General features: G+C 41.8%; 1 protein-coding gene across 1 annotated transcript in view; it reads left to right on the forward strand.

Moving 5' to 3' along the window:
• Window positions 1-20,155, forward strand: part of DAAM (disheveled-associated activator of morphogenesis-like protein) — an 879,757-nt gene that overhangs the window by 289,487 nt on the left and 570,115 nt on the right. Inside the window, exon 2 of the mRNA XM_068229574.1 lies at window positions 3,247-3,297. The gene's annotated coding sequence lies outside the window, so the exon portion shown is untranslated. The remainder of the gene's footprint in view (window positions 1-3,246; window positions 3,298-20,155) is intronic.

Here is a 20,155-nt window from a genome sequence, read left to right on the forward strand (position 1 = left end):
CGACTTAACACTTCCATTAATGTTCTGATAGACCTATATGGGATTTTCATCTTTAATGGCATTGCATGCAGTCATGTTTGGTTACTATCTGTCAAGACAGAGAGTATACACTTCCTCTGATCACGAAAGAATGCTGTTCCCTGCTAGATACTCTTTGATTCTTTAACCTTTCCCAGCTTCCAAACGTATTCAACAGATGGCACAGCGTTCCTAATAACTTACATGCTGCTAAGAGAAAAAAGTCTACGTACAAGCAGACCCATCATGGCATACGCCTTAGACAGTATCTGGGGATATCTATCAAAGGATAACCTAGCTACGCTGCATCTTAAAGTTCTCTGCCTGACAAAAAAATAAAAAAAGCCGTTCCCTCGAGACTAACCTACTAGCTCACAAGACACCGTTTTGTATTCAAGAACTGCGATTAAAAGTACCATTGCCTTCTACGACGCCATAGCAAGCTTTACTTCAAGAATTGCAGGATAAAACAAAGCGAATATATGGACTACGAACTGCAGCATACCCTAACGCACTTCTTATTAAAGGTTCATAAAACCATTGTAAAGGGCAGTAAAACAGTCTACGACAGGCATATCAAGAAGAGTTATCTGACCCTATTTATAACGAATGCTGCGGAGCAGGGCGGGTTCTAAAGTTATTTTTATAAAATAGCTTTGAAAATGGATATCGTATGTATGAGATACGCGCGACCTTATTGTTCCTTTTTCAGGTAATATGCGGAATTATCAGAGAACTTTTATTCTCAGCAATTCTTTGGACGTGGAAGCTGTGAGGGCAGCTCTCTTCTTACTGCAGAAAGTGATTATGAAGATATTATAGATGACAGTGAAATGAACATATATCGGAACTAGAAGATAATTCCGAATCAGAACAAAGTGTTGAATCTAGTGACGACGACGAGGAGGATAAATAGACTGGTACTGAATGTTAAAAGAAAAATAATAAAGTTATAAATTCTTGGAACTGGCTGAAAACTCTAGTGTTTCGAGTAAAACGTGCAAGCCATAATATTTTGTTGCATCATCCAGGAGTAATAAGACCATCCCAGAAATTTACAAATATTCCCGAAGTTGGACTTGCCTTTTCTCTCTGTGTTCGATCCAACAGATCGTAGGCTACAGTAGGGAGGATTTTGGGGGGGGGGGGAGCGGGTACAGTTGCCCCCACTTTGTGGAGAAAACATTGCATTTTTATTCCATTTTAGCTGGCTGAAACCAGGAATTATTAAAAAAAACAATTTGTACAAGCCCTCTTGTCTTATCAGCTTATTCTTTTCTTTATTTTCCTTAATTATTAACAAAATTATTAGCAGTAATATGCAGAAAATATCGTTTCTCGCAGCTAACCAACTTGTATAGCGCCACAGCAAGTAGTGTCCTGCTGCATGGCTAAATGGTTAGCGTGCTGGCCTTTGGTCGCAGGGGTTCCGGGTTCGATTCCTGGCAGGGTCGGGAATTTTAACCATCATTGGTGAATTTCTTTGGCACGGGGGCCGGGTGTGTGTGTGTCGTCTTCATCATAATTTCATCTTCTTCACGACGCGCAGGTGGCTTACGGGTGTCAAATCAAAAGACCTACACCTGGCGATCCGAACATGTCCTCGGACACTCCCGGCACTAAAAGCCATACGCCATTTCATTTCACAGCATGTAGTGGAGACTCTGCATTTCCTGCGAGGAAACGTAGCAGGGGTATATTTTTTTGCCAAGGTCATGGATATTGACGTATGATTCACCCACTTGCGCGCGCTTTCCTTAATCTGGAACTCCCTTTAGTGTCTGTTAGTTTCTTAGTGTTTAGTCAAATACTAAATTTTTAAAAATTTCGTGTGGCTATTTCTTGCCAAGTGCAGCCGTTGTAAGGCAGATCCTCCGATGAGGGTGGGAGGCATCTGCCATGTGTAGCTAACTGCGAGTTATTGTGGTGGATGGTAGTCTATACATACATACATATCTTTATTTCCACCATAGTACAAACCATCGGTTAGGTAATAAAGATAACAAGCCACTACTTCTCCCTACGTTTAAATTTACAATCTATTTAAATTCACTCTGTAGCATCCCACACATGCGCGGATATCCAGCACCACATGTAAGATGCTACCTTAACTACTATCTACACTAACATCCTAAGTAGGTATTCTACTGCCTAAAACTAAATTAAAAGAATTGGCTGGTCGTGGTATCACCCCTGGTACGGAAAACTGCCCGTCCAACCCGAGACACCACTCCCAGTTCCGCCTCGTGTGGTCAGATATCGGACCCACAGGTAACTAGCTGACAATATGTTTTCCCCCCATTCTTAGCGTGACAGATCACACGAGGCGGAAGCCAGTTGGTGGAGGGTAGTTTGTGTGGTGTGTGAGTTGGAGGGATGTTGGGAACAGCACAAACTCCCAGCCCCCGGGCCATTGGAATTAACCAATGAAGGTTAAAATCCCCGTTCCGGCCGGGAATCGAACCCGGGACACTCTGAACCGGAGGCCACTACGCTGACTATTCAGCCAACGAGTCGGATAAATACTAAATGATTTTAATTGTATATTTACGCAGTTCTTTCATTTAATTATAATGTGTAATAATGTCCCTTTGGTGAAAGTTTTGTATAGTTTCAAAATAAAAAATAAAAACCATTACCGCATTTCAATTGGTAAACTGTCACCCTTTACCTCTGTGTCGAAATTTGCTCAGAGAGCTTCAAAAAACTTACCACTAAGTAGCTTAATTTTTTTTTTTTTCAGTTATGATGCATTCGCCCCCGTCCGCTATATCCCACAAACACGGCTACAGTTTGTTGTTTGTTCCCAATCGCCCATACTGGGGGACTGTATGAACAAATGTGTGTGCTCCATTCGCAGCAATTACTTTTGGTCGCGAGACCCACGGGAAACAGATGTCACTCTGAAACACTTTTAAAACATTGAATGAATTGTTGTGTATAAACATGTACTCTGACATCTTAGACCTCCCATTTTTATGGTCGGCAGTGAGTATCTCACATACGCGTGGCCGTTCGTGAGCTTTTAGAGGGCACGCCTATCGGAAGGTTAATACTACTTGTGACTGGTAAGAGTTTTCATTATTTTATAAAGAACGAATTGTTCTGTTGTACCTTTTGGCTTTGATCCGCTCCCATTTGACTGTCCCTTATATTTTGTACCTACATTTACAGTAAAATATATTTATAGATTTGTGTCTAAATGTGGTTTGTCTTTCTTGTCTACAGGTTTTGTTCTCTCAGAATGAAGAGCCTGAAGCAGGACGGAATTTTTCAAGGGTGAGTACTGCGTGTCAGCATGTGCATTTGTCTAATTTGATAATAAGGTCGTACAGTGTTTCAAAGTTATAAACAAGCGAAACTGGCTTAAGTTGACAGAGTAAGAGTTGACCATGGGTGGTCGGATCAGTAATATGAAAGCGAGTAGCCTGGCAAGAGTAATTGGAAGCACTACTGGTCTCTGCTTGAGGTGCCGTGATGGAGAACCCATTTCAGAACCTTTGCGGTTACTCGTTTCAGTCACCTCCTACGACAACTAGGAGATACCATGGTGTACATAAACATGGGTCCAGAAATGCATACTTTCTTGGCCTCCAAGATCACCTGATCTAAACCCACTGGACTTCTTTGTCTTTGGTGTACGCGAATGCTGTGGAGGATAAAGCAACACTTCGTGGCAGAATTGTAGGGTACTTTCAACAATACGTAGGACTACAGCACCGGGAATATTCGAACGTGTTCTTAACTCCATGCGACGAGTACAAGTCTGCAGTATGGTAGGAGGTGAACATTTCGAAGACCTCTTGTAAGGTAATGACCGAAGTACATCAATACATGCAATCTAGCCCACAACACGAGAGTTTCTAGCCCACGACAGAGTCTGATATTTCAAAGTACGAATTTTCGGACCCATACAATTTTTTCTTCCCTATATGTGAGGATCTAACCGTGAAATAATGCTGTGCAATTTTGAAAAGCCCCGATTGTCCTCGTCCAAATGGGGAGTAGCCAGGGTTGAACAATACAATCATCATCATCATCGTCCAACTGTCCAGCTTCATGGATAAATGGTTAGCGTTGTGGCCTTTGGTCACAGGGGTCCCGGGTTCGATTCCGGACAGAGTCGGGAATTTTAACCATCACTGGTTAATTTCGCTGACACGGGGGCTGGGTGTACGTGTCGTGTTCATCATCATTTCATCCTCATCACGACGCGCAGGTCGCCTACGGGAGTTGAATCAAAACACTTGCACCTGGCGAGCCGAACATGTCCTCGGACACTCCCGGCACTAAAAGCCGTACGCTGTTACATCATCCAACTGCAGGGAGTTGATGAATGTCACCGATTCGCTCTATGGTTGAATCCACTACTCTGGAAAAAGTAAGCGAACGGGGTAACATCGGAGTTTTCTACGAAAACTACTTACCGCGTGACAGGTATTGTATAAATATAGTGCCTATTCAGTATGAGTTTCATATTATATTACATTATTTTATTTCTTAATTCTAAACAAATTTATACATCTTCAAGATCACGAATTTCACATTATTTTCCACCAGTGGAACAGTCGATGCGCTCTGCTTGGGCTACAAAAACCTCACAAAACATACTTTACTGCTTTGTAAAACTTCACTTGGCCGTGCGGTTAGAGGCACGCGGCTGTGAGCTTGCATCCGGGAGATAGTGGGTTCGAATCCCACTATCGGCAGCCCTGAAGATTGTTTTCTGTAGTTTCTCATTTTCACACCAGGCAAATGTTGGAGCTGTACATTGATTAAGGCCACGGCCGCTTCCTTCCAACTCCTAGGCATTTCCTATCCCATCATCGCCGTAAGACCTATCTGTGTCGGTGCGACGTAAAGCCACTAGCAAAAAAAAAAAAAAAAAAAAAAAAAAACTTATGTGTTGCCTTTATATGCTGTAATCTTGCTGGACACTAACGTAAGTTTATACTTCTTATATCTGTAACTATAATGTAAGGTCAGAACTTGCAGGCTTATGCATCACACTGTATTTGTATTAATGTGTCGCTTTGTTTTCAGAACTGGCGCCTAGGTCAGAACATTTTTCCAACTGTGTATATACGTATTCTAGTCAAAAGATAACGACTAAACGACTGTGCTACTGAGGTCCGGAAGGAAAAGATAACGGCTTTCTATTGGTGATTTCCATACTGGCAGTGAAATTCTCGTTTGTTTTGAATTGGTATGTCGTGTCGTTCGCTAACAGGAGACAATGAGAAGTAAGTCAATGTGGACAGGTCTTCCTCGAGATACCCTCGATGTTAGATGAAGCGTGCCAAGCAAGACATTCCGCCATGTACTCACTCGCGTCTGTCACCTTGTTGGGAGAGTGATTTACGGTCCGCGACCTTCGACTGGTGGGTGTTCTCCAAACTGTATTTAACTACAGTACTGACGAGAAAGATGATAAATTGAAGTGTCGGACTTACAGGTGCTACCTTCCGATGCTATGAAGCTCCCTGTGTGGATCAGGGGTAGTGTCGGCCTCCGGATCCCAAGATCATCGGTTCAAACCCAGCAGAGTTAGTCGGACTTTTTGATTGGTGGAAGAAAGTCTCTTTAATGCTCCATGCCGTATGTTGTCGCTATGTAAAGGATATTTGGTATATACATTTGGTGTTCAGTAGATTAAAACTTATCCATAGTTGGCCCAACAGAGATCTCGTTTAGTTTGCAATCTGGTGGGCGGCAGTCGACACTATGGATTCTTCTTCTGATTTTAATGAAACTTGGCATATCTGTAGGGTTATGGAAAATATTCGTGGTGATTATTATTTTGTTTTAAGAGAACCGATCAGTGAGTACGGGCGTGTTACGCGCTTCGGGAGATAAATAATGGCGTGTGCTCTCCGGAGAGGCCTGGCGCAGGTCTTTAGAGTTGACGCCCTATAGACGACCTGCGCGTCAGTGAGGATAGGACCCTACCTAAGATGAATACGGTACACAAATCCAGTCCCCGAGCCATATGATTAACTTATGAAAGTTAATGTCCCCGACCGGAAATCGAACCCGGGACCTCATGGACCAATCATTTATCCATGGAGTCGGACGACATTAAATTAAACTGGATATATTACCTGCTCCTAGTTAAAAGAAATTGTCAGTTGGTAGTACTGGGGCTTAGTTCCATTATGTGGTCAGCGGACGGCATTTACTTAAATAAGGAACTTTACATATGTTGAAATTTGTTTGTTCAACCCTTGTCGCGTTTCCCTACGGGGTCGGGTGAGATGAATCTGTCGTGGCGGGTTTTTATGACCGGATGCCCTTCCCGACGTCAACCTCATCCGAGGATTTAATGAGAAGAAATGAATGACGTGATATATGATACTATGAAAGGATAGGGTGAAACCCGGTGCCGGCATATAGCCTACTCCTATCGAATAGCACCAAGGGGTCTGCTCAAGGCTTAACGTCCCCATCCGACGGACGAATCACCATCAACAGCGTCATATGCCCTCACCCCATGTGAGCACTGCGGAGAGGTTTGGAATTTAATCCAGGCTTTTGGTACACAATTTTGTGATTAGAAATTGTATAACACCACCTCTCCTATCCTGCCGGCCAACATTCTGATGGTGAATTTTTTTTCGATCAACTCGAAACGGCTGACATCGGTGTTAGACCGTACAGAATTCAACGCCTTAACGATCATGAGCACCAGACGGACTGCATAAAGATTAAGACAGTGTTTTGTTAAATGCTATTTGTTCGGGGAGTCGACCTATGTGGATCTTTCGCCCCTACTGGCACCATATTGTATGAACCTACTTGTAATTGGAATGGCGGTAGTGTGGAATGCTGTGTGTGAGGAAAGGACTATTAAGGACGTCACGAACACCCAGTTCCCAGGCCAGGGATATTAATCATTACAATTAAAAAACCCCGACCCGGCCGGTAATCGAACGCGGGGCCGCCAGGTGACAGGCGGACGCGTTGCCCCCTACACCGCGGGGCCGGACTTAAGACAGTTAATTCATTAATTTACTTTCAGTATTTGCCTGTTGTCATATCTTGATGGATACAGTACTTTTGCAGCCATCTCTTGGCACAGGCTAGAGGAGTGTAGCTTCAACCGAAGCCTCAGTCTCATCCATGGCTGTGATAATATGGAAGCTGCTGGGGTATGGGTGTGTCTGAGTGTTATGAAAGGTGTTGCTCATAGGGTTAGTCATGCTGCAATAGAACTTTCTGGCCCAGCGAGGAAAGTATTGGCAAACTGCCTCACTCCTCATCTTGCCTAGTACGCCTCATTTTGGTGCTGCCATTGGTTTTTGCGCTTTCCCTATATTTGAGGATCCAACCAGTCTCTGGGCTGATGACCTAACAGACACAATTGGTGATATGAAAAACTGGACGCATTTCTATTTTTTCGTGAGAGTTCATTCGCTTATTTCGGTCGATTGTCCATCCGACACACTTAAGCCGAAACAAGATATTCATGACGCATCCGATTATTCGATGTGATACAACTGAATGATATTTGAAACTCATTCGATTATTTAAACAATCGGATGGAGGTTATTCGATTATTGAAAGTATTCGATTATCCCATCACTAGTTGGAACCAACCCACCGTCGACTGTTCTGAGAATAGTTTTCGGTGGTTTCCCATTTTCACTTCCAGGCAAATGCTGGGACAGTTCCTATTCTTAGGCCACAGCCGATTCCTCACCTATCCTTACCCAGTTTCATAATTTATTTAATCTTCATTAGCTTGTCAAATGAGGTTGGCGTAAGCGAGAAAGGGCATCCGGCCGTAGAAACATGCCATATAAATTCCTCACATCATCCTCAACCCTGTATCCGGCGTAGACAAAATAACATTACTGTTCAAGAGAATGTAGTAGTAGACACTCTTGAATTGATTTAGTCTAAATATCTAAAATATTCTCACCAATTACGCTGCTCAGTCTACCAATAACCACAATCAGCCACTAGCTATTGCAGTGACGGTTTCTGGTAAGGTGTCTGCTAGACTACTAGTAAATCTTCATAGCATGCGTGGAGTGCTTTCCTGGACTGTTATTATTGCTCCTCTGGAATTTCAGCCCGAAAGAAGGACAATCTCACTTTCACGAGTTTCTCTGCCGGTTATTGGAAGGCATCTCTGACATAAGTTTCAGATTTAGTACCGGCAAAAAGAAAGTAGGACCATTCGTTTCATGAGTAGTGGCTCAATGTATTCAAACATTCCTGTCCAGTCTGTTGGGTTTGTGTGGTTAGAACGTTCAATACTACGAGTTCAATAAATCATTACTCATATTGTTACCAACAGCGGTCTTAAGGGATTCAGAGTTGCCAAGTTTAACTTCACTAGCATTATTATGCAAAATGTCTCTCACTCACACTCACAAGCACGGTAAATCGCTACTACACGCCACATGCTACAAGATTTACCGTACCCCCTGTGGGTAGGAGACGCAGATGAAGTATACACCCATGGTATCTCCTACCCGTCGTAAGAGGTGACTAAAAGGGGCGACCAAGGGATGATTGAATTAAAACCATGAGCCTACTTGTAATTAGTACCATCATGCGAGGAACACCATGGATCGCATTTACTTGCGAATAGAATCATAATGTTAGGTACTGAGAATTTCCTAACTCTCTGACTAACTTTTGAAACATATAAAACTGCATTTAACTTGAAAATCTGAATATCTGCATTTAAAATGGAAATCTGAAAATTAATATTCATTATATAAAATACACACTCGTCGAACCTTGTACTCACACTTACTTGTTACCTGCTTACTTACACATACGTTATTTGAAGGGCGCCAGCTGTCACTCAGTACAGCAATAATAGAATGAGACTCTTGACTATCTCTAAGGTGTGGGGTAATAAACTTACTTTTGACAACATATCATATAAGTTCTGGGAAAAGGAGATTGGCGTTCGGTTTCCCCATTAATTTTGAGGTTAAGATATCTTACTTTCATTGAAATAAAACTATGAATTCGTTTGATAGGACAATATATATTCTTTAAATAATATATCAAAAAATAGTGAGTCTTGTTGCGATAAAACAGATGAGAATATGAAATTATGACATTGTAACTGAAAGAAACTAGGCATGAATTTGAATTCTTCTTGACCGGACATTTAACAATTTATACGAAATATTTCCCTCACTGATTCACTTGACTGTACCTTCAACACTTTTAGTGTAATTACGACGTATTCCTTTGATCTGGTGTTTACTGTAGATGTGTCACGCCTAACTTGGTGATACATCCTTGTGACTGCTGCTTCTCCATATCATCTGACTTCTTTGTAAGTCAATATGGTATGACCTCTTGGCAGGTCCAGGGTTGCCCTCTCTGACTTCATGGTAAGCCCTTGCGTCCGTGTCTTCAACTGAGTGAGCGACCAACCTTTTGGTCTCACTCTCTGTGACCAATAATTAATGGCTCACTGAGTCTTCACCATCTCTCGTTCACACTGGTTGACTGACCAACTAAGGCCTCTTGATCTAGTAGACTTCTTCACTGTACTGCATCCGTATAACTAATGACTGACGCTACAATATGCACCCACCTTATATAGACGTTGGTTGACACCGCTACGTAATCTCCAGAAATAACAATGACATACTCCCACCTACGCGACAGATATTACACACAGTGGTGAAATAGCCGGGGGCGGCTGACTCTCTGAGCGCATATCTAAATAAATACGATGCCGTAGCCATGAAGTGGCGATGACTTGGCAGAATCGCCAGTGGTATAGCAATATAACAACGTCACTTCCAATCTCTGATATATACAACAATTCTCACTGTACAGGTATTGAGTGTTATTCTACACATACGTATATATGCATACATCTAAGTACAATCTTGCAAGCAACAGGCAATTGCAAAATCGAATTGAATAAGACTGATAATTACAATAATAGTAATAATATCACAGATAACCTAATAATAATAATAATAATAATAATAATAATAATAATAATAATAATAATAATAATAAAATACAGATAAAATCATACAATAATAAAATACAGATATCATGTTGTAACGGGATTTGAACCGTTACAGTACACAATAGGTTTGTGAATAGTAGCAGCAGAGGGTGAATCAATATGGGTTTTACATTACCCATGATTAATACCCGTATAATCGGAACATCACGGGCTTACGTTGCCTGTGATTAGTACGTGTATGTGAGGAACGCCATGGGTCTGCGTTACCTGAGCGTAGTCCGGCTCCATAGCTAAATGGCCAGCGTGCTGGCCTTTGGCCACAAGGGTTCCGGGTTCGCTTCCCGGCAGAGTCGGGAATTTTAATCATAATTGGTTAATTCCCCTGGCACGGGGACTGGGTGCCTGTGTCGTCTTCATCATCATTTCATCCTCATTACGACGCGCAGGTCGCCTACGGACGTCAATTCAAAAGACCAGCACCTGGCGAGCCGAACTCCTCGGACACATCCCGGCACTAAAAGCCATTTCACCTGTGCGTATTACATTACCTGTGAGTAGTACCACAATGTGTGGAACACCGTGAGTGTACATTACTTGTGATAAGTACCGCTACATGAGAAATACCATGGTTCTACTTTGCTAGAAATAAGTACCATTACGGAGGGGACGTTGACCTGGATTTTGGACCCCTTTAGACAACATTGATTCAGGGTTGTGCTTTGGCGCTTGGTCAGTATACACCATTGTTTTAAGATAGGTTCTGGAAGGGGGAGCATTGCGGATCGAATCCACTGATTGTTTTAAGTTCATAATCAACGTTCATCGTCTCCTTTTCTCGAATTCTAGTCAGTGGATTAATTTTGGAATTGTTTTTAAATTTCAGTATTGTGAGTTGTGTCCGCTGATTATTTTAAATTCATATTCATCCATTCATCTTCATCATCACATTTTCAATTCTGGTCAGTGGATGAGTTTGGGACTTGTAAATTGTTATTACTAAAGCCCGGATTTTTATGCAGTAACAGGTTAGACTGCAAACTAATTTGGTTACTAGGAAGTGTTGGCCACCCGCTCTTCCATAATGTAGCAAGAGTAACATAAATTATAGGGGTTCTCATGGGCCGTACCCCTCATGTTTATACAAACCGCATAGCATAGACGGTGTGAAGGTAGACTATACTTGCTACTCGCTTCAGTAAGTTGGCATTCTAACCTATTAATGCATAAAGATCCGGGCTCTAGTCATTACATTTCGTACCATTAGGGGCCGATGAGAAGTAAGAGAAGTAAATCAACTACAAATTGTTGAAATGAAGTTCCTTAGATCAGCTGTACAGACAACAAGGAAGGACAGAATTAGGAATGATCAGATACGAAGAGACCTGCAGGTCAACTTGACCGTGGAAGAAAGGCTGAATGTTGCAAGGCTGGAGTGGCTAGGACACGTTAAGCGGATGCAGGAGATTCGAACACCAAGGGAGTATCTTGAAAAGATCGTTCCGGGACGAAGACCAATTGGACGCCCTAGAAAACGGTGGTTAGGGGCCGAATTCATAGTCAGCTTTTATGTATAAGTGGAACATTTAGGTAATAAGGGATCGCATCTAATAAGTATTCACTTATGTGAGTTTACATTTCATAGACAGCACTTAAAATAGCACACTCATTGATACAGTAAGTATTCACTAGAGATGTTGCAATGCTGTATATTATGCCCATGCTTCCTGGATCGTGTAGTTCTGGCTACCGAATAGTGGGATGATCTATTGTATTTTGTTTATCGAAGGACATCGCGCGACCGCGCGCGACGTTTTTTCGGTTAAAAGATCGTCTATATTGTATTTGGTTATCAAAATGGATAATAAAACAGCGAGCTGAGACGGCATCTGGAGGAACTTGTGTAGAAGTACATGCACATAATATAGAACAAGCAGACCGACGCAGTTTCTCATCAGAATATGAATGACGTGGAAAAAACTTGTTGTGGACAAAGCAAACTACGAAAATGCTCCGAGTTTAATTTTCTTCTTAATATAATGTTTATAGTTATCCAGGTACTCGAACCTATATTATTCATCCAAATGCAGAATATATAACCTTAAAACGCTTTTAATGATTTGACAAATATATCCGTAGCCGTTACGTTGTAATAGGCCTAATTACTCCCCCAATAGAATGCAAGTACTATATTTTGATGTGCGATGCCATAATTTCATAAACTTCTGATATAATCCGGCAAACGATTGGTTGACTAACCTCATATAATTAGCACAAATCAACTTTTAAAAAATGGTGGTAGTGCAACACGTTCATTTTTCTTATAACTCGGTATAGTTCTTTACTATTCCATCACGTATCAACTTGTAACACGTTTCCAATTAATTATGGCAAATACCGGTAATAATGATGGTGAGCATAATAATAATTGACCGGCAATCCCTCTTCCAAACACTGAGTGAATACGGACTGGACAACAAGACTCAAAATATCATCACACTTACTCTCACCAACACAACCTCCCAAGTAAAATTCGTGGGAAATATATTTGAAAAATTTCAGATAAAAACCGGTGTCCGACAATGCGATGGACTTTCCCCACTACTCTTTAACATAGCTCTGGAAAAAATCATGAGAGAATGGGAACAAGCTCTAAAAGCTCAAGGAAATTGGCAACCATTAAGTATGACAAGGAAACACGTAAAAATCTCCTGTCTCGCTTTCGCAGATGATCTCGCGATCCTCGCAATAAACGAACAACAGGCAATCAGCCAAATCGAAACCCTCAATAAATGCTCAGAAAAATTCGGTCTACAAATCTCCTCAAAAACCAAGGTCATGTGCAACCACTGCAGCCTCCAGAATTTGAACACGAAATTTCGCACAATCGAAAAAGTAACTGAGTTCCGATAGCTCGGAGAAATTGTAGTACCAACAGGAAAAGAACAGAAGGCCCTCGAGGTCCGCATCCAGAAAATGAAGAGAGCCCTCGGCCGAACGCAAAACATTTCTAACAATAAATGCCTTTCAATCTTCACCAAAATTCGACATTACAACACTGTGATCAAACCTGAAATACTACACGCGAGTGAAACACTGGATCTCTACAGAAAAACAGTACTCGAAGACATCCTGAAAGAGGAACGTAAAATCATCAGAAAAATTCTCGGCCCAAAACTGACTGACGAAGAATAGACTGCAATCTCGTACAAAAACCGAGGAGCTCTCAAACCTTGCGGCCGACATCAGAAAAAGACGCCTGAAATTTTACGGACACATCAAAAGCCTTCCAGAAAATAGACTGACAAGAATCTTACTTATGGATACAGAAAACATTTTTAAAAAAAAAAGGTGGACAACGGAAATCTGCCAAGACCTGGAAAGATCAGGAATCAAAGTGGCCGACATCGCTGACCGAACCTGCTACAGAACGAAAATCAGCAAGTGGGAAGTAGAGTCAGAGAGAAACCACAAGAAGAAGACAGGAGCTAAGTGGACAGAAGAATGAAGAACCACGATGAGAGAAAAATTGAAGGCTGCCTGGCAAAGAAGGAAATGCACAACTTCTAAGTGAGCTTTGCGTGATCAGTTTTCTAACCTTTTTCGCATCTAATAATAATAATAATAATAATAATAACCTGAAAGTAAGAGGTGGCATAAAATGTCAAAATATCATCATTAATGGTGAGATAGTAAGTCCTCTAGAGGTTGTGTTCACTCTCTCAATCAGAGGAACAAGAATATTCATAACTCTCACTGTACTAAAACTAAACCTTCTTTAAATTGTTGGTCACGTTACATTTCGACAGGGTTTTCCATCTCTACTGTGTGCACGGAAAGCATTCTGTGAATGAAATGCAACACATTCCGCAAAATCATTATCCTCCATCTTTCTGCAATACAAGTGAGTCACTTAAGTGTGTGTGGGAGGGCCACTTATGGCAATAAGTGAGACACTTAAGTAGGTAATATGAAATGAAACCTGGCTTACAAGGGGGACTTATGCCTAAGTGCTGTCTATGAATTCGGTCCTAGATTAGATAAGAGCTAAGAGAAGACGTAGAGAAGAGAGGAGAAACATCGAATACCCTAGACCGGGGCAAATCGAGGCGCAAGAGCTCCGTGCACTGTGCATCGGTCCCGCTCGGACCAACGCTTCGTCTCTAGGCTACTCGGTTAAGCTCGGCTCTACTCGGCTCAAGTCAGCTCGGATTTAGGCCCGGTTTCACAGTATACGCTTAAGCCTTGGATCGGGCTTAAGCGGGAGCTTAAACTCTGGACGAGTTTCACAGTGGGGAGTGCAAGTGGTAAGCCGAGCTTATCTGTGACTGGCTTAAGCTGTATGAAACTGAGGTTTAAGCTAAGGATTCAGTTCAGATGGTAGAGCGCTGGCCTTCTTATAGCCCAACTTGGCAGGTTCGATCCTGTCTCAGTCCTGTGGTGAAGGTGCTCAAATTCATAGTTAGTGGGACGTAAAACCAATAGCATTAACATTAAATAACTTATATTTCTGAATATATTTCGAAGCTCGTGAAATAATACAGTTTCCGTGTTCCGATATACAGTAAAAGAGACAAAAATGTCGGTCGGTCACTTGCTTTCTTGGCTTACGCTGCGTGAACCATCAACGATAGACCCCAAGTGTAAAGTACGAATTGTAGAGCAAAGAAACCTCTACAAAAAAGTCCGGGATGGTATATACCTATTTCCAACCGTTTGCCCTCTAGAAGCGATTTTATGCTATACTCAGCGGTAAAAAATATAACTCCTTAACATTAAATAAATATTTCGATATTATCCTCTAATTCCTCATCGAAATAAATTGTTTGACTTCCTCCAGTATTTTATAAGGATTACAATAACCTTGTCAGGATATTATTTGCATGAATGGTTCAGAAGTTATGGCCATTTTAGACTGTAGTGGTAATACGTGTCAGCAGGACGGGCGAGTGACCTTTTTTTAAACTTTATTTTTGTTACTATTATTGGAATCACATTTCCCGTTCATTTTTCTAAATTATCTTGGCTGATAAACGATGTATAACCTACAAGTCAATCAATCATAGGCTACGGATGTAAACAAAGATGAGAATTGAATCATTGCGCATGCGCAAGCATTACCAACTTCGGAGATGTTCAGCTTAGTAAAGCTGCACATGGTCCCCCTACTGTGAAACTCGTAGTGTTTAAGCCAAAGAGTAAGCCTTGCTTAAGCGGCGTGCGTGGCTTACTAAAGCTTCGGCTTAAACTCAAACTGTGAAACCGGGCCTTAGAGCGGTACGGTGCGGTAGAGGGAGACAGGGGGAGCGAGCGAGACAGGCGTGAGGAAAAAGAGAGAGACAGCGCTATTGCTCCAAATCGAGGAGTGGGGGTCTGCACTCTGGTCAACCAAGGGAAGTTGTCTTTTGCACCGTGCACAGTGAATGCACCAAGCGCATGCACCCTGAGAGGCCCTGCCCTAGACAGTAAAGCAGCATACCAGGACCGTAATAAATGAAGGCATATCGTTCTTAAATATCCTACCTGGCTCGCTGGAAGAAATTGATGATAATGGTGGTGGTGGTGATGATGATGAGGGACCGATGACCTAGACGTTCGGCCCCTTTAAATAACAAACATATCATCATCATCAAGATCTACCACTCTCTGCATAAAACATACAGAGTGATCGGAAACAAAGTGAAAGGGGAAATATGACCCTTAGAGGGTTGGTCATATAGATACATTTTTAAAAATAATTCAATATTTCCCGCTGTTATTTCACCAGCTGCTGAAGCTGACCAGTCAGATCGCTTCGCGGACACACCATAGCTCAATTGGTAGAGCAACCGACGCGAAATCGGGAGGTTGTGGGTTCAGATCCCACTGATGTCTGGTTGGCCATTTTTGTTCTGTACTTAACATCTCTTCAACACGCACTAAATATACGTAACACGACCTAATAGGTTGAAAGCCGGTTTCGATTACATTCAAATGGGCTTTGCGAAGCGGTGTTGCTAAACCTGTACGTGGTTTAAAACCGGCTCAAGGGCATCAATCAAAGCAAAAACACTTCGTCGCGACAGGGATTTGAACACGGGCTTCCCAGGTGAGCTGAGACCCACGGTGTGTTTGTTGATTTCTCGGCATGACTCTCAAGTCTCAGTTTAAACAAGAAATGCTAAAACCATAACCGAATATGACCTAATCACTAAAATGATGAAAACAATAAAAATTTATTTAAACAGGGTCAGGGACCCCATCATTCATACTCATTTTTTTCAGATTTCGAGTAAAATGAACTCAGGTAAGGATTATGATTTACCGGGCGTTTTGGCTGTTCGGTTAGGGGCGCGCACCTGTGAGCTGGCGAGATAGTGGGTTCGAACCTCACTTTCGACAGCCCTGAAGATGGTTTTCCGTGGTTTCCCCAAGTTCACACCAGGCAAATGCTGCGGCTGTATTTGAACTATCTCCCGAATGGAAGCTCACAGCTGCGCGACCCTAACAGCACGACCAACTCGCTCAGTTTACCAACCCGTGGCAGAAGAAACAATCCTAAGGCTGCCGGCCCAGGCCATACTTCATTAATTTACTCTTTCGCCACTATTGAACGTAGAATGCGCTTCTGTCGCCCTAGTGGATGCTCGCGGCCCTAATCTGGGGGCGTATTTGCATGCCTGCAGCCCGATGGTTTTTTTGTCTCTAGCTGCACCTTACAAATCCAGACCAATGATTTTGTCGCTATGATCGTAAAACTGAAAGATGAGTTCTGATAGTTCTCAGAGGGTGGTCCGTTTACTGCCAGCCTTGTTGGGGAGAAGGCAGTATGGGGTATGATTGCCATGGAAACGAGGGCGGCCCAAGTGCGGTTGCCATGGAGATAAGCCTGCTGGTCGGCTCATGTTGCTTGAAGTTGCCAAACCTCCCAATTGTGATTTGTGTACAACAGACACAGTGATCTGAATGAACGAACGAACAAACAAGTGAGCCGGAAGCGAGGGGAAGGAGAAAGGAATGCAGGAATGTGGGAACACTGTGCAAAGCTCCTCTTTCCAGCCCTGTCTGTCAAAACGCTTCTTTTAATATTACGGTTATAGTTCTTAACTCGTCCGAAATAAATAAACACAAAAGAAAGTCATGCCGCGGCTGGATGCGTGCGCTTCAGGTGGTGCCTGTAAGTATTAATCCTGAGGGTTGGGTAGTAAACCTTTACCCCACTATCCAAGTAACAATATTAATCTACTTCCTTTAAGACTTCGTTTCCTAATCCAACATTTCCTGCATCACCTCACTTCGTTCGACTACACTCCATTACTTTCGTTTCGGATTTATTTTTCATCTTGTAGAGTAAATCTTGATAATTTCGTGATAAGTTTTTGAGATTCACTCTCGAAGTAATCCTTCGTCCTAGAATACACATTTTCGCCCATACGTAGTGTTCTAGGTATTGTTTATGAAAACATCCCCTTCCTGACGCCAACCCTATATAGAAGGATGTAATCACTATTGCGTCTTTCTGTGGTGGTTGGTAGTGTAGTGCGTTGTCTGAATATGAAGATGCAAGTGTTGGGACAAACACAAACACCCAGTCCCCGAGCCAGACGAATTAATCACACACGATTAAAATCCCGGACCCGGCCGGGAATCGAACCCGGGACCCGAAGGCCTCAATGCTGATCATTCAGCCAATGAGTGTTTTAAACATAATATCTATTTAAATTAACATATCACGAATTAACCAAGGTATCACGAACTTACCATACCCTTACTTTTCTCTTTCATGCTAGTTGCCTCCAAAGAACTGCCAATACCAAAAAAAAAAAGAAGGAAAACCAGGCGAGTTGGCCGTGCGCGTAGAGGCGCGCGGCTGTGAGCTTGCATCTGGGAGATAGTAGGTTCGAATCCCACTATCGGCAGCCCTGAAGATGGTTCTCCGTGGTTTCCCATTTTCACACCAGGCAAATGCTGGGGCTGTACCTTAATTAAGGCCACGGCCGCTTCCTTCCAACTCCTAGGCCTTTCCTATCCAATCGTCGCCATAAGACCTATCCGTGTCGGTGCGACGTAAAGCCGCTAGCAAAAAAACAAAAACAAAAAGGAAAACTTGTTTAATTCAGTAAAACTGGCAAACGAGAAAAACTACTCGCTTTACAGTATAAAGCTTAAAAAGAGTGGGAGGTGCCATGGCACACTATAAAATACTTTTTAAGACGGACTGAAGGTGAAGACTATGTCAGTCAGTGCGTCCCTAAACGAGGCAAACCGTTTGCTTTGTCGGTGGAGATGGAACAAAGAATCTATAAATGTGTTTTAGATGTGCAGGGAATGGGATTCGGGTTGACAGTTTTGCAAATATGAAAGTTTTTCTGTTGTGTATTTATGTGAACTAACCTAACGGGTAGTTGTTTTATAGTCTTTAATCCTCGCCCTGCAAATTGTATTTTTGTTCACGTCTTTGTAATGGTTGTGTGATAAAATAAGATTTTTTAAAAATTTTAGTGAATAAATAACGGTATTAATAGTATTTTAATGGACTTATTTAAGCATCACGAACTTACCAACGTACTATCACGGAATAACCAATGGCAGTCAGTTGTGACAAAAGGTGAAAGTTGCATAGAATAGATAAATTGAACTATTATTTTATCCACAAATATCAATGTCTCAAACGTCAGTCTAATTAAATACTTTGAATATTCGCACGATTTTACGGTATTTGAATAATTTCCAGATTATCACGAAATTACCAAGGTTTACACTACTCCTTGTCCAGGACTGTTCATACCATTCAGCAACTTCTCCAGGAAATATTATTTACTTTAATGTCCCTGTGTTCCAGATTTATTTATTTATTTTATTTTGTTTTATTTTATTAATGCCTTTTTTCAGTGGCGAAGTTAGGGCTCGAGGCCCTCTCTTCTACTTAACCACATACTAATCAAAATCATAAATAAAATACTGAGACATTTAAAATAGTTAAAAGCAAACAAAAATTAATAGAATTGAGAACAAATTTAAATACACTACTAAGATGATAATAAAACTAACTAAAAGTAAAAACTTTTAATGACTAATCCTCAGGCGCGCACCCATTCATACTTCAGCCATTCAGTTAGCTGTCCTCAGCAGGTAGTCTCGACGATAATAATATTAATGTCTTTGGTCTCGACAGGTGACCTTAAACCTTTGTAAAGAGCTAGTTTCTCTGACCTGAGCTGGCAGGGAATTCCATAATCTGGCGCCGGTCACTACAAACGATCTATTAATTTTATTTGTGCGGTGCACTGGAATAGAAAGTGAGGATCTGGAACGTGTATTTGAGTTGTGAAATGATGATAAAAAGGTGAATTTAGAAGAAATATACAGTGGCTGACTTTCAGCTAGTACTCTAAACACCATCGTTAAAATGTGTAGCTACCGACGTTTATCAGGCTTCAGCCATGAGAGAGAGCCTTATAGTATGGGGTGATATGAACATCGTACCCGATATTATAAATAAATCGCAGGCAGGAATTCAGTGCTCGTTGAAGTTTAAGTGTTTCTTCTCTTGTCATATCAACTAGAACAACGTCACAATAGTCAAGATTAGGGAGAACCAGTGTCTGTATTAGTTTGGCCTTAAGCTCAAATGGAAATACATCCCTTTGCCATTTAAGAGGGTGAAGCGCTTCAAAAATCTTTTTACAGATGATTTTCGTGTGATCAGACCAATCAAGTGTTTCATTTATAATTCATTTGTATTTGAAAATAATCTATCTTGTATTCTTCACGCATGATCTTGTCTTTGGCCTAATTTCTGCTCCAGCACTTTGCTGTTGGAGATAAGAAACTTACTGCTGCAGCATTAGCATTGAAGCATGCCGTGATGAAACGAGAGAAAAAGCAAATTAATTGTAACAAAGTTCACGGTCTATCTGCTTTAAATACTGTGAAGTAGCCAGGTCCAAAGGAGAACGGCGTGACGTTAGGGCTGGAGCACTGCGCAGAAAGAAAGGTACGTGGGTTCGACGAGAGAAGATAAATACAGGATGTTTCAACAGCCTTGTGCTAGTTCCACTCGGTGGCAGACGCTGGTGCATGCCTCTTTTTAAAAGTGAAAAGTCTTTCAAATTGGGATTAAGGGGTCTCGAGAGAAAAAAAAAAATCGTTGAAGCAATTTGCATGAATCATTTCAAAATTCCGGATGACCCAAAAGTCTGT

This window comes from Anabrus simplex, chromosome 11, assembly GCF_040414725.1.
Source record: "Anabrus simplex isolate iqAnaSimp1 chromosome 11, ASM4041472v1, whole genome shotgun sequence".
In the NCBI taxonomy this organism is placed as follows: Eukaryota; Metazoa; Arthropoda; class Insecta; order Orthoptera; family Tettigoniidae; genus Anabrus; species Anabrus simplex.